Source organism: Eleutherodactylus coqui, chromosome 11, assembly GCF_035609145.1.
Source record: "Eleutherodactylus coqui strain aEleCoq1 chromosome 11, aEleCoq1.hap1, whole genome shotgun sequence".
In the NCBI taxonomy this organism is placed as follows: domain Eukaryota; kingdom Metazoa; phylum Chordata; class Amphibia; order Anura; family Eleutherodactylidae; genus Eleutherodactylus; species Eleutherodactylus coqui.
The window spans coordinates 120,515,236-120,529,495 of NC_089847.1; positions in this window are offsets into that span (position 1 = coordinate 120,515,236).

Consider the following 14,260-nt stretch of genomic DNA (forward strand, 5'->3'; position numbering starts at 1 on the left):
TTTTCTTGGGTTGTCTTGATTTCTTTCAGCACTGTATGTAGTGGCACTTAGCATGTGTGCGTATTGATGTGTTTTCTGATGTCCTGTAGTGATGAACTTTCAAAAGTTCAGTTTGACCAGATTGCCGAATTTTGGGAAAATGTTCTGTTTGGTCCGAATTAGTTAGAACTGAACTGGAACTTCACAGATACCCCTGAATCAGGCTTCTAACGTGGTGACGGTGGATTAGTGGGTTTGGCTAAGATGGACCGGTGGACATTCAGGTTCGTGTAGGACAGAACTTTTAGCAAAGCTCAACCTGAAATAAGGTTCAACTGTTTTGGTTCACTCGACACTAGTCATAGAGACAACAGTCCCCACCAAGCACTGGGAATGGTGGAATGTTTTTATGAAAGGTCAAAAACCTCAAATATGAAAATCTATGAGATTAATTGCTGAAGCAGTACAGGTGGGACCCCACCGAATGAGAACAGAAGTCTTAAAGTCCTCAAATGAGTAGAGCAGCGGTCAAGCATATGTGTCATTGCTCCTTTCATTTCAAAGGGACTGCCAGGACATGGCTAAGCACCAGCTCCAGTCCCTTGGAGGGCAACATGTGCTACAGCCATTCTGTTATGGGGCTCAGGGGCCCCGTTTTAGTGATTAGTAAGGATCCCAGTGGTCTGAACCCACAACGATGAGTTATCCACAGTCCCACCCTCTGGCTGCCTTTTCTGTGACCGTAGCGCTAATCTATTGTTGGTTTATGGGCCATATCTAAGTGATGGACTTCCTGTCTGGTTTAGGGACAACATTCTGCTCTGGACTGGTGGGGCAGGGGGGTAACCTTACCTGCAGTTGTTCTCTGTTGCCCCTCCAATCTGCCGGTTCTGGGTCCTGTTTTCGGCCGCCCAAGTGGCTGATGGCATCGTCGCACTATCTAATCCCCACAGTGCATTGCTAGAGTTAGACTGCCAACACACTATACCAGATCTATGATTGGTCTGAGCTGCTCATGTGATCAGCACTGGCAATCAGAAAGCAGTACATGGTGTGCATTAAAGGGGTTGTCCCGAGGCAGCAAGTGGGTCTATACACTTCTGCATGGCCATAATAATGCACTTTGTAATGTACATTGTGCATTAATTATGAGCCATACAGAAGTTATCAAAAGTTTTATACTTACCTGCTCCGTTGCTGGCGTCCTCGTCTCCATGGTGCCGACTAATTTTCGCCCTCCGATGGCCAAATTAGCCGCGCTTGCGCAGTCCGGGTCTTCTCCTCTTCTCTATGGGGCTCCGTGTAGCTCCGCCCCGTCACGTGCCGATTCCAGCCAATCAGGAGGCTGGAATCGGCAGTGGACCGCACAGAAGAGCTGCGGTCCACGAAGACAGAGGATCCCGGCGGCCATCTTCAGCAGGTGAGTATGAAGACGCCGGACCGCCGGGATTCAGGTAAGCGCTGTGCGGGTGGTTTTTTTAACCCCTGCATCGGGGTTGTCTCGCGCCGAACGGGGGGGGGGGTTTAAAAAAAAAAAACCCGTTTCGGCGCGGGACATCTCCTTTAAGTAGTTAGAAAAAGGCTGCAGCCATCTTGTACATCCAAAAATCTTGAAACCGGAGGAGTGGCAGGTACTATACTCCCCTACCCTGCCCCTTGTGTCCTGGAACAGAATTACTTCTAAAACCCCTTTTTGTTAGGTTCTCCAATTAACAATCTGAATCTGCTGCTGGAAATCTTGCCAATCAGCTGTGATCTGTGGGGGAACCTGACAGCAAGTGTTGTATTTCTCTGCAGCACCACCGCAGGTAAAGTTAAGCATTACACTGTTCGCATTGAAGTCAATGGGCTGTCCATGTAATGCATGTACAAGTTGGGTCCTCCAGGAAGAGAGACTCTCTTTCGTAGCCGATCTCCACTTTGGCTAATAAGTGAGGATCCTATACATTAGCCTTGTCCCTCTTGTATTTGACAGTGACCCACCGCCAAACGGGCACCATGAGTTGTCTCATTTGATGGAGGCTTGATGCCAGGTAACGGACTCCGTTGGGCATTTTGTCATCCAACAAGCTGAGAGCGGAACAGCACTACCCAGGCCGTGTTCTTCCCTGGCTCGCATAGCCACAAAAATTAGGAGGGGGAAATGCTTTTCCTTATATTGTGTGGGCAGTGGTGAGTGATTTGTGCTCTGTTATTTGCTGATACAGTACAGAATGAAAAGTCAGTGGAAAATTCTTTGTACAGTAATTGAGCTGCTGTGAAGTCATGAAATCCCTCTTGGTGAGATTTAAAGGGACCTTCCAAACAAAAGGTGACTAGTAGATTTTGTCCATAGTGGAGACTCCCCATTTGAATATTGAAAGCTGATCTAGAAATTCCTGGGGGTCTTATTACAGGGTGCGGAAAGAGGGAACTTATGTGCCGCCTTTTGGGCAAAATCTAGATGGTCTCTCCAGGGTGCACCCACACGGGCGAGAAAATCGTGCGAGTTTTGTGCTTTTGCCAGATGGCAAGTAATCTGTGTATTTAGGTGAGCGATTCTTCTCTGCGATACGGAAAAGTGGCAGCATGTTCTATTTTCTCGCATGGGAACAGGACATGAAGATATGTGGTTTCCCGCACATCAAACTGCATATGGTGTGTTCATGGGCTGTGCGAGTCACGCCAGCAAATGTCGGGCACGATTCACTGTGGCCCTTGCGAATGCACCCTAAGGGTTGTTGGAAACTATAGAAGGAATGTATATATCGGATGTAGTAGTTCTGTCCAGGTGCGGAAAGCTGCGGCCAACTGTCAACTCTGTGCCCTGATTGTAAAGGGTGTGGTTCATCTTTAGAGATGAGTGAGCATACTCGCTAAGGGCAATTGCTCGAGCGAGCATTGTCCTTAGCGAGTACCTGCCCGCTCAAGAGAAAAGGTTCGGGTGCCGGCGCGGGGGAGCGGCGTGTTGCGGCAGTCAGCATGGGGGAGCAGGGGGGGGGGAGAGAGGGAGAGCGAGATCTCCCCTTCGTTCCTCCCCGCTCTCCCTCGCAGATCCCTGCCCGCCGCCGGCACCCGAACCTTTTCTCTCGAGCGGGCAGGTACTCGCTAAGGGCAATGCTCGCTCATCACTATTCATCTTGACAACTGCTGGACTTGGCTACGAGTGACCCATTCGGTTGTACAGGGCACCAGCTGATAAGGGGGGCACCAGGCAGATGTAGGCTGGGGATGATCACCCACCCTTAGGTCCACACTACCAAACGATCTCCATCCCCTGTGGCAGCATTTGGTGGAATGATCCTCCTCCCAGCTCTGTCTCCCACCTCCTGAAATTAGGAGGCGGCACTGTCAACCCATCAGCACCCCCACAACACAATCTCTTTGCTACTGCATAGACCTGTTAGTGACACCCTTACACAAGGACTATACAAACTTTGATGTAGGGAAGATTTACGTTAGAATATCTTTGTCCTCCAGAGGTGTAATATAAGTTTATTACAGAGTCTGTATAGTGTATAAAAACTGTCAACCAGTTTGCTACTTGCTACCAACAAATCTCACTATTTCTACTACGCAGTGTTGATCAAACCGAAACACTTGAACCCTATTTGGGGTCGAACTTTGCCAAGAGATCGGTTTAGTGCGAACCCGAACCTTGAGTGGCTTGTGTCGGCTGAACACGCTAAAAGTTTTCTTTAATGAGATCGAGATCCAGACCCGGCGGCCCACATCCAAAAATGCTCGAGTCTCCCATTGTAGTCAATGGGGTTCGTTACTTGAGTAGAGCTCTCGACTTTTACGAAAAGCTCCATGAGTTCCAGACTAGCCAAGGGCCAGAATTTCACTTTGAAGCTTGTGGAGTTCTCTCGTGTAACTATGTGGGGAATATACCAAAAATGTCATGACTGAGTTAAAGGGGGCCCAGGGATAGAAAGAATTCATCGATGAAAGGGGTCAGAGGAGGATGTCAGGAATAGTTCTCATCAACAGACACTGCACAGTCAAGAACAGCCAAATACAATACTGGTACGCCAACAACATGTCCAAAAGCACAACTCACCGTTCCCTAACACGGATGGACTATAACAGCAAAAAGGAAGAGTCCAGCAGCACAATGATTAAATCTCCCACACTCTGTATCTGGGAGAGCCAAAAGGTGGTGCACGCATTTCTATTTACTTGGACTATAACAGCAGACAACCAGCTTCAGCGCCATTGTGTCTGAGAAACAGAACGCGGTAAGACTCCAGTGGGCAAAAGAGCACAAAAATTGGATCACTGAACAGCAGAAACATCACCTGGTCGGACGAATTCACATTTCTGTTGCACGAGCAGTATGAATCGATGACCCCTTCCTATCAACCGGTCAGCACCGGCAACTACCAGAAGATCCCGTCCGCAGGGGCCGATATTCCTGCAGAAAAATTTCATCACCTAGTAGCATCTATGGCACAATGAATTGCTGAGGATCTGAAGACCTAAGGAGTCCAACATCCTAGATGGGGGCTCTAAGACCCCGTTTACACTGCCAGAGCGACTTTTGAGCGATCATCTAATGACAATTTGAGTGTCAGTTTTGAGCGATCATCTTTGCATAGTCTATAGCAGCTAAGTAGCTACTTAAGCGCTATGCAGGCAGAACGGGACACAGACGATATTACTTGGTGAACAATACAGCTGTTTTCCATTAACAAACAGCTGCATTGTTCTCCGCGCTTACAGGTCGCATCCCGCTATGAACTACCAGCAGGACGCAAGCTGAAAGAATCTTATCAGCGCTGCCAAATGTGATAACAGAAAACTAGAATTGAGCGAGGAAAGACGGCTTTGAATGAATTTTGAGTGAGAATCGTTTGCTCTAAATGGGCCTTTATAAAGTGTATATTACTCGAAAGATACATTTCATATGCTAATAACATATCCAGTCTTACGCAGAAGTGGATCATCGCGCCCACGGAGGTTTCCCAGGTAGCTGTAGTAGATAAAGTATTTATGGCTTTGCGGTACAGATTGTACTAGTATATAACCTCTGGAACTTTTTATGACCACTCCCCACACCCTAACAAGTGAATTACCCGCCAGGGACCCGGCAGCTGTGCGGAAGGTTCTCTTCGGAGGATTCTTGTCCAACTGCCCACACAGGATGAATGCACATTTTTATGCGGCATCCATGTTATGGGGGGGGCTCGCTAAAAAAAAAAGGGGTTATGAATGCTATCATGGAACAGCTGTGGTGCAGGAACGTGCAGCTGCAAATGACTGTGGCTGGGTAAACCTGAAGGTTGCAGGGAAGTATTTGATTTCTATGACAAGGCAGTGCAGGCTCCGCTACGGCTTCTTGATTTTCTTCCAATCTCCAGCTTAAGTAAGTGCCCCCACCTGCCCCATTCTCATCTGCGCCGGAAACTTAAACAAAAACCCAAAAAACGTCAATATACATATCTTGGATAGCTATCGTGTTTCTCCCCCCATTGTAGAGGTTTGCTCATATAGGGCTGCTGGGAACTTCTGCATAATTACCCTACAAAGTCCCCCACTACTCCTCAATCTAAGGCCGGCGACAAACGAGTGTATTGTAGACGCATTTATGTGTCCATGATATGGATGAGTGGAGCAGCCTGAGTGTACTCCAAGCATGGCAGCATGGTGGCTCAGTGGTTAGCACTGTTGCCTTGCAGCACTGGACTCCTGGGTTCAAATCTGACCAAGAACAACATCTCCATGGGGTTTGTATGTTTTCCCTTTTTTTGTGTGGGTTTCCTCCCAAAAAAAACAGACAAAAAAGCAAATATAGATTGTAACCTCCCCGCTCCCCATGAGGGCGGGGCGCCCAAAGTAAATTCAGACAATAAATGACCACATAGTCTTGCCAGCAAGATCGTGCAGCCATTGAGTGGCATGGGTGGGGGTTCATCAATGGCTGCAAGATCATACGGCCATTCATTGGCTGCCGCTGGTGGGCAGGGTTTCGTCTGCAGGTGGTTTTTTTGCTGGGTGAGAACACAACCTGAGCCTACACTTCAGTCACATTCTCCAAAAAATGTAGACTGTCACTATAAAAGTCTAAATAATCTTACCTATTAATACCGACTTGTGCCAAATTAAAGGGGGTTTTATCAACCCCTAAAAAATAAGTTCCAAAAAGCTACAAGCAGGTGTGGAAAGAATGCTACAAAGAAAAAATGCTTTAAAAAACAGACCACTCCCCACCATGTTTCACTGCTGCCTGCAGACATTCATTATTGTACCGCTTTCCCCCATGCTTCACTGCTCCCTGCAGACACTCATTATTGTACCGCTCTCCACCATGCTTCACTGCTGCCTGCAGACACTCATTATTGTACCGCTCTCCACCATGTTTCACTGCTGACTGCAGACATTCATTATTGTACCGCTCTCCACCATGCTTCACTACTGCCTGCAGACATTCATTATTGTACCGCTCTCCCCATGCTTCACTGTTGCCTGCAGACACTCATTATTGTACCGCTCTCCCCACTCCTTATTGTACCGCTCTCCACCCTGTTTCACTGCTGACTGCAGACATTCATTATTGTACCGCTCTCCACCATGCTTCACTACTGCCTGCAGACATTCATTATTGTACCGCTCTCCCCATGCTTCACTGTTGCCTGCAGACACTCATTATTGTACCGCTCCCCACCATGTTTCACTGCTGCCTGCAGACACTCATTATTGTACCGCTCTTCACCATGCTTCACTGCTGCCTGCAGACACTCATTATTGTACTGCTCTCCACCATGCTTCACTGCTGCCTGCAAACATTCATTATTGTGCCACTCTCCACCATGCTTCACTGCTACCTGCGGACACTCATTATTGTACCGCTCCCCACAATGCTTCACTGCTGCCTGCAGACACTCATTATTGTACCACTCTCCACCATGCTTCACTGCTGCCTGCACACTCATTATTGTACTGCTCTCCACCATGCTTCACTGCTGCCTGCACACTCATTATTGTACTGCTCTCCACCATGCTTCACTGCTGCCTGCAGACACTCATTATTGTACCGCTCTCCACCATGCTTCACTGCTGCCTGCAGACACTCATTATTGTACCGCTCTGCACCATGCTTTACTGTTTCATGCAGACACTCATTATTGTACTGCTCTCCACCATGCTTCACTGCTACCTGCGGACACTCATTATTGTACCGCTCTGCACCATGTTTTACTGTTTCATGCAGACACTTATTATTGTACTGCTCTCCACCATGCTTCACTGTTCCATGCGGACACTCATTATTGTACTGCTCTCCACCATACTTCACTGCTGCTTGCAGACACCCATTATTGTAGCACTCTCCACCATGCTTTACTGCTACCTGCGGACACTCATTATTGTACTGCTCTCCCCATGCTTCACTGCTGCCTACAGGCACTCATTATTGTACCGCTCTCCACCATGCTTCACTGCTGTCTGCAGACACTCATTATTGTACCACTCTTCACCGTGCTTTGCTGCTGCCTGCAGACACTCATTATTGTACCACTCTCCACCATGCTTCACTGTTGCCTGCAGAAACTCATTATTGTACCGCTCTTCGCCATGCTTCACTGCTGCCTGTAGACACTCATTATTGTACCGCTCTCCACCATGCTTCACTGCTGCTTGCAGACACTTATTATTGTACCGCTCTTCGCCATGCTTCACTGCTGCCTGTAGACACTAATTATTGTACCGCTCTCCACCATGCTTCACTGTTCCATGGGGACACTCATTATTGTACCGATCTCCACCATGCTTCACTGCTGCCTGCAGACACTCGCTGTACCGCTCTCCACCATGCTTCACTGCTGTCTGCGGACACTCATTATTGTACTGCTCTGCACTATGCTTCACTGCTGCCCGCAGACACTCGCTGTACCGCTCTCCAGCCCTTCAACGAACAAACGGCCTTTTGTTACAGCCAAGTATTTCATATTTTAACTCATCGGTCCAGAGCACCTGCTGCCATTTTTCTGCACCCCATTCCTATGTTTTCGTGCATTATTGAGTCACTTGGCCTCGTTTCTACATTGAAGGTACGGATTTTTGGCTGCTGTTCTATGAAGTTTACTTCTGGCCAGACTTCTCTGAACAGTAGATGGGTGTACCTGGGTCCCACTGGTTTCTGCCAGTTCTGAGCTGATGGCACTGCTGGACATCTGATTTTGAAGGGAAGTAAGCACAATGTGCGTTTCAGCTGCTGCAGTAAGTTTCCTTGGCCCACTGTTGCGTCTACGGTCCTCAGCGTTGCCCGCGTCTTTGTACTTCAAAAATAAACTTGAACAGTACATCATGAAACTCCAGTCTCTTTGAAATCTTTGCCTGGGAGAGACCTTGCTGACACAGTATATCTGCCTTGTGTCTTGTTGCTGAGCTCAGTCTTGCCATGGTGTATGACCTGTGATGGGAAACTGTCTTCCACAACCTCACCTTTATAGCAGAGTGTCTCTTCCTGACTCAGTTTTAAGCCTCCTACGCAGCTGTTTCTGTTTCAGTTAATGTTGGTTTTAAACTACATGTGACAATTATGATCATTATCACCTGTTCGTTATAATTGGTTAATCCTAAACCTGACAATAGTTCTACCAAATCCCTGACTGTGTCCCTAGAAGAATTGAGGCTGTTGTGAAGACGAATGGCGGCACACCAAATATTGAATGGATTTAGATTTCTCTTTTGTTCAGTCACTTAGCATTTTGTTAATTAACAAAAATAAACTATTAACACTTCTGAAAGCATTCTTATGACTCAGCTTTTCCACACCTGCCTAAAACTTTTGCACAGTGCTGTATATGTTGCGCCTCGCTGTAGATAAAATGTAGACCTGACACGGACTCACACATTACTCCAAGGAAATATATGCTGACCTAACGCTCACACATGGATCGCGCTCGGTTCTCTTATTTAGGAGCCAGGATTCTGCAGCTGCTCCTAAGCAGGTGCCTGCAACATAATGGGACCGTTCTACTGGCAACAGGCTCCCTCTGCTGGGCAGTGTGTGGAATCGCATTAATAGAGGTGGTAAAAGGTAATGCGTCATCAGAAAATGACCTATTGTATAAATCAAGTTTTTATGTAATATTTATATTGTCTAAGAATTTTTGTTGCTTTTTTTTTAAATTTTCAGTCACAATCTATTTTTTTTTTCTTTTTAGTTATAAAATCCTGCATTTTTCACACTGATCACAGAAGGTAATTATAGACCAATACTTCCTGTTCTGTAGTCATCTCCGTCCGACAGGCAGGTTTATAATGAAAGGCAATGCCTATATATAGAGAACGCAGGATCCACCATTCAAAATGAGTGATGGTCACAGCTCACCTCCTCCCCTTCCTAGAGCATGCCCACAATGCTCTCCCGCAGGTGGTAATGAGTCCCTGGCCATCTATTGTATCTATGGCCCATGAGGCTGCTGTAAAGCATATTTCAAAATGATGTTATCTGCAGTACAGGCGATATGACCGCCCACATAGGCAGAGTCCACTTTTTTTTATATATGTAGTACATTCGCTTTAAATCCCACCCAACATTGATTGTATTTATTTATCTATCATTAATTAGTAATTATATCAGTCCATCTAAGGGTGGATTCAGACGACCGTATATCGGCTCGGTTTTCACGCTGAGCCGATATACGATGTCCTCATCTGCAGGGGGGGAGGATGAAAGAGCCAGGAGCAGGAAATGAGCTCCCGCCCCCTCTCTGCCTCCTCTCCACCCCCTCTCCGCCCCTCTGCACTATTTGCAATGAAAGGAGGCGGGACTAAGTTCTGCAAATTAGCCCCTCCCCTGTCCCGCCTCTCCCCATTGCAAATAGTGCAGAGGGGCGGAGAGGAGGCAGAGAGGGGGCGGGAGCTCAGCACTGCTCCTGGCTCTTCCAGGCTCCCCCCCTGCAGAGAGAGATGCCGTATATTGGCTCGGCGTGAAAACCCAGCCGATATACGGTTGTCTGAATCCAGCCTAAGAGTGGTTTCACATTTGTGGCAGAACCAGCGGACGGAGGTTCCATCGCAGATCCGGTTGAGAACACTGGAAGAAAAAGCGCTGAACAAAGTACTTTTTTAACCATTCAAAAGCCGGAAAAGTGGGCGGACCCCAATATAGTGAATGGGGTCTGCCTCGTCCTGTTTGGTTCCGAACAGAGCAGAAAAGCAGAATCCCCAGCACAGATGTGAAGCCATCCTCATTCAACCTCGTGTCATGCAGTGTTGGCGAGCGTCCCTGGTCATACGCTGTATAGCAAAAGCAGGTATGCGGGCGCGCCCGCCGGGGTCAGAGCCAGAATCCTCTGCTGGAACCAGTATGGTTGGAAGGTTGGCCATATCTGTCCAAGGGCCAAAGCAGGAGACGTCTGTAGATTACAAGAAGAATCTATGTGCTGTACATTGGGGCCCACAATCTAAATCCCAAATATAACTATGTTCTTGGGGTGCGGAAGTAAAGCGAAGTACTTGGAGCAAACCCACCGAGCACTGGGAGGGCATGCTAACTCCAGGAAGATGTTGTCCTTAGTTGGATTCGAACCCAAGGCCCCAGCGAGGAATTTCAACAGTTCTAGCCCCTTAGGAAGAAATAGGGCTGTGTTCACACCCGCATCATGGCGTCTATTTAACCCTTTCAAATCCAATTTGTATCCTGGTTTTCCTAGGGGGCTTACTCTTTTTTTGCCGTTATACAACGGCGCTATCTGCTGGCTAAACCCAGTACTGCATGAGGTGACACATTGGATAGACTTCGAGAGCAGAGAGGCTGGCAATATACAGTACGAGAACCCTGACGGATGTCTTCCAAAATCGAAGCTGTACAGCCCTAAATCACAATGTCTTCAGAGGTCAGACAGTGGATTGGAAAGGGTTAAAGAGAGCCGCGCTGATCTGTGTAACGGACCACATTTATACAAGTTTAATGCAATTAAAAAACGGATCGCGCGGCTCATCTGCGGGGTGGCAGTGCATCATATGCGATGGGGCTGGAAGGGGCCTTGCTGGCTGAAATCAATGGGAGCTGAAAACAGCTATTACACATCTGGTGCTTCACAGAATGGAGGTGTGCGGCCAGATCGATCCCCGTCCCATTCCGCCTCCATTCACTCAGCGATGATCATTTCCGTGTAAAAGCACAGGAACAATTATCTCTGGGACGAGCTGTTGGACATCTGCGCCAGACAGGTCGTCCCGTGTAAAAGGGCCCTTAGTCTTCATACACGTTTGATAAATGTTGCATATGTTACAGATTTTGGTGTGGATTCTCTGCAGATTAAACCCCTTCATTTGAGATAGCGCTATTCGTATTGCAGTGGCCCAGATTGGTACTGCACTCTCACTCATTTCAATGCAATACTAATCGGGGCCACTGCAGTACGGACAGCGCTATCTGCTTCCAGGACTGTCCACATTGACATCAACGAGGTGGCAGAACCCTACTGATCAACTATTGATGACTTAACCTAAGATTGAATAGTCAATAGTAAAAGTCCTGGACAACCGCTTTAAAGGCTCAAACAGGCTAATTTCAATGTGTGTATGTGCGTGTCGCATGTGCGGTTTGTATGTATGTGCATTTTTTTTTACACCCATGCGCCATCCGGTTTTCACACATGCAAAAAAGAACACAATTGAGGCCCCTTGTTGTAGTTTTCACCGTCTCCTGGGACCTCGTGTAACCCCTTACTGACGGCCAATATCCCTTTTTCTGACCCCACTAATGGGCTTTAAACCTGCACAAACATCTTTATAAGGCGATGGATTGGCCGACTGCTGACAGCCCGGCTCCTGCTCTAACTGCCCATAGAAGGAATCCTCAGATCCGGGCAGCTTAACCCTTTACATGCCAATATCAATAGCAAATGCAGCATGTAAGCGGATAACAGGAGGAAAGGGCTCCTTCTGTCCTACTGCACCAATGGGCTCCCTTGACAAAGGCCTCCATGTCTGCCATGTAACTCAGCCTATTAGGCCCCGCCTCCAGCAGAGTCTAATACGCTGCTGTCATAGACATAGTAGAATACACTACTTAAGTAATGCAGTGTACTATCCTAACATTGAAACAATCACATCTTCAAGTCCCCGTGAAGCAGAATCACGGGGTATTACTACCGTGTCCATAACGACCCGGACGATGAAATTAGTCCGTCATCCATCTTGTGTGGCGAACACCGTAAAAATCATTTAAAAACCTCCCAAAAACGTAATTAAAAAAACTATCCGAAAGTCTCAGGTACCTCAAAATGGTAGCAATAAAAACTGCAGCTCGGAAAAAAAGCAAGAGCTTCCCCAACTGACAGAGCTCCGCCGCTGGAAGAATACCGACATCCTGCGTCTTACGCCGAATCTGCATCGCCGCATTCTTTCTTTCAAAACCTGTTCTCATCTGTGCAAAAGTAGTAAAAAAATATATATATATACACCTCTAGAAACTTGGCATCGCGGCAACAGCGCCGATCAGGGGGAGACAGTCATCAGGTGGTTTTTACTGAGTGGTGAATGCCGTAAAGACAAAACCTAAAAACAATGGCGGAAGTTCTGTGTTTACCCCCCCCCCCCCCCAAAAAAAACAAAAAAAACTACAGCACATTATATGGACCCCAGAGCGCTGCCATTAAAAGATACAACCCATCCCCCAAGAGACAAGGCCTCCTACGGCTATGTCACCGCATTACGGCTCTAGCCATGTGACCTGGCCTGATATCGCGCTCACCAACGTGCCATGTGGTGATCCTCCGCCGCGGCTCTTAGCAGTGTCAGGGGATCGCAGAGCGTTCCCAATGCACCTCACACACCACACGTTTCGTCGGCCCCACTGAAAACAATGGCTGATGTGAGGGAAGGCCCAAAGACGGAGCATTGCTCATGTGTAGGACCCCATTCATGGTGTTCATGCTGGTCTTCGAGGCACGAATCTCGCACCATTCTCTCGGCCACGTGAAAGCGGCCTTAAAAAAAAAACAAAAAAAAAAACGCTCGGCCCTAAAGAGGGTAAGAAAATGCAGAGTGCGAGCAGGTCACATCGGATTTCCGTTTTTTTCACACTCCCACAGACTTTCATGGGCCACTTAATACGGCCCGGAACATGGATTCCAGTTTTGTCTTGTGGCCGCTGTAAGAGAGAGAGCGCAAAACCTAATTGTAAAGATGAAGAGTAGCGTAAGGAGCAGGAATCCGCTGTCCGCGCCTCTCTAAGTCCTGAGGGACCGCGGCTAGGACTGAAGTAAGGAAAGCGTCCTGGAAGAGGCCTCCTACTATGATAGCGGCCGATCATCCAGGAAGCCATCGTCTGCAGCAGATCCAGGTACTGCTCCGTGTTTGGCCTCCTTCGTATAGGCCGTACTACCAGAACTGACTTTTCCCATGTAGGGCCGACTCACGCGGACATATGTGTGCGAGTAATTGCGTGTAAAGAATACAAAACCCCCCTTGATCTCAGTAGGTTCAGTACATTCTCATCCCCCGCACCATGCTCTATTCTTGTGCGCAATTTCGCACCATCGCAGTCTACAAATGCGCACTCCATAACTGCATAATGGCGCAATTCCGCGGGAAATCGAATACAACTGGTACCAATTAGGCAAAACAGCCTTTTAAATCCCAGTGCGGGGCTATCTCCCATCGATGACAGCGCAGCAGTACAGTAAAATGCGCAGACGCACCTGCGTTTTTGCGCTTACGTTCTTAGGAAGCCGCCCTTAGAGAGATGCGGAAAGCGGATTTCTGCATGATTTTCAGGTTACTCTTCAACTTTGCAATTAGGTTTTACTCTCTTAAAGGGGCCACAACATAAAATTGAAATCAACATTCCGCGGCCGCAGGGATCGTTCGCCGTATCATGTAGCGCATCCGTGACTGTTATGTCCTATAGGACGCCATTATCGAGATATAGCGCCGCATCCGTATTTTTGACCGCGGTCCTGGATACGATACGGACATAAAGAGGGCGCTCTACGTGGATAAATATATAAATATCCGTATAACGACCGGCGCTCTCTCAAGCGGCGGAGGCCTTATTCCGATTTTTTCCCTCCTCCGCCAGCCATGCGGCAGCTGCATCCACTCACGGCTCGTCGCAGAGAAGAGGAATTCTTTCTTCCTTGAACCTCTGAGGACTTTTCTTGCAATTATATTGTAAGATGTACGGTCTGGAGAACAATGGCAGCGTGTGTTTTTAAACTAGCGCTACGCGGTCTGGCCGGCCATGTGACACCGTATACAGTGTTTTGTCATCTGAGGAATGCCTTTGATCAGGAGTTTATGCAAGAGGGGGAAGAAAAAGCATGAAACTCTAATCCGTTCC